This window comes from Penaeus chinensis, chromosome 37 (genome assembly GCF_019202785.1).
Source record: "Penaeus chinensis breed Huanghai No. 1 chromosome 37, ASM1920278v2, whole genome shotgun sequence".
Classification (NCBI taxonomy): Eukaryota; Metazoa; Arthropoda; class Malacostraca; order Decapoda; family Penaeidae; genus Penaeus; species Penaeus chinensis.
In genome coordinates, this window is record NC_061855.1 from 15,434,837 (window position 1) to 15,436,857 (window position 2,021).

The following is a 2,021-nucleotide window of genomic DNA, read 5'->3' on the forward strand; positions in this document are numbered from 1 at the left end:
GATGCCCTGAAGCCCCTTTTTATATCCCGTATCTTCTGGGATTTCCCCTTCCTAGCGACGTCACAATTACTGTGTCACGTGGCAACGTCATTCTAGTTTATTTGACAACTATGAAAAATGCAAATGTAAGCATTATACTAACAAGGTCTTTCGTAATTCGGGTCACATCGATGCTGCGATCAAAATCATTAGCTTTGATCATGATTAGAGATAACAAGAGTCCACCAAGTTTTGATCATTAAAACTAAGTAGTCAAATTACGTGGTTTCAACCTTTTTATATAAAACAATAAGTGCATATATAGATATATAAACACACGAACACACGTTCTTGTGTGTTTTTGTATGCATGCATCTTGGTATCACCTACGTATATGTATACATATGTTCATACAAACATACGTGTATATATACAAACACACACATATCTGTCTATTTTCTATATATGCATGTATGAATGATATATATATATATATATATCAGTATACATGTATGTATTGTATATACATATATATTCATGTAAACATATATATGAACACATCTGCATATATGTATACACATACATTATATATGTATACATATATAGGAATACAACTGCATATCTGTATATACACAAACACACACAAATATATACATATATTCATGGGTATATTTATATATGTATGTGTATATATATTTATATGTATGTGTGTGTATATATTTATATGTATGTGTATGTATATACATATTTGTACAGGCGCACATACATATATATGTATGAATATATATACATAAATATGTATCTGTGTGTTAGTCTATATGTATGTATATATATAGAGAGAGAGATAACACTACTGAAATACATATACCGAATTTATTAATAATTATGGATATGTAATCGAACAGCTTTTTAAAAAGGGCTCATTATAGAAACTGCTTGAAGAGATACCTATACATCTGAATATACTCGCTCAGTCATACGCAATCTATATATATGTATATATACACATATACATGTATGTATATACATATATAAATATATATACTTATATATGTATATACATACATATATATTTATATATATACATATATAATATATATATCTACTTACATGGGTCTATATATAATACTATATATATACATACATATACATAGTTCTCTAGTATAACCGTAATATGAACCGTAATTTAAAAATGCTTGGAACCCGGCGATCAAACGCATTGAAAAGGAAAAGTGAAGGAGAAAGAGGATCTGAGACAGTAGCTAGCTACCTAAGATTAGATATTACTGAGAGATCATAAAGATGTGGGGCGTAACCCTTTGCTCGCACTAAGATTGAGTTGAGGTTGTTCTGATGCAGCATTTGTGTTGCTCTTTGCTTTCGGTGATGGGAAAAGAAGTGGTAGGCTCAGGTACACGATCTTCCAGGTAATTATCAGCAATTCCGCAGGTCCCCTTGTAAATGCCCTAACCTATAAATATTCTTGAGTATGTAGTGTTTGCGTTGACAAAAAGAATAGAATTGCCTTTTTTGTTAACACTTAGGCGGCGATCTGTCTCTACGGCCGTCGGAATTGCCCGGGTCGGTGACACAACTTGAGAGGTACCCTCACCTCACTCTCTCTCTCACTCACTCTCTCTTATTAGGGCTGCTATTTTCATCATTCTCATTAATATCACATTATCATCAACATCATTGTTATGATTATCATTATTATCATCATTATTATTGTTGTCTTTATCAACATTACTATTGTTTTTATTATAGTTATTATTAGTGATATTGTTTTTGTGTGTGTGTTTGTTATTATCAATATAATATTAATAATCATCATTATTTTATTATCATTATCATTAGTCTTATCGTTACTATTTTTTATCATTCTTTCTTAGTACTATTACTATTATATTATTATTATTACATTATCATTATTATATTTCTATTATTATTACTACTACTCCTACTACAACTAATATTACAAATATCATTATCATTATTATTGTTATGATAATGATAATCATATTAATTATAAAAATAATAAT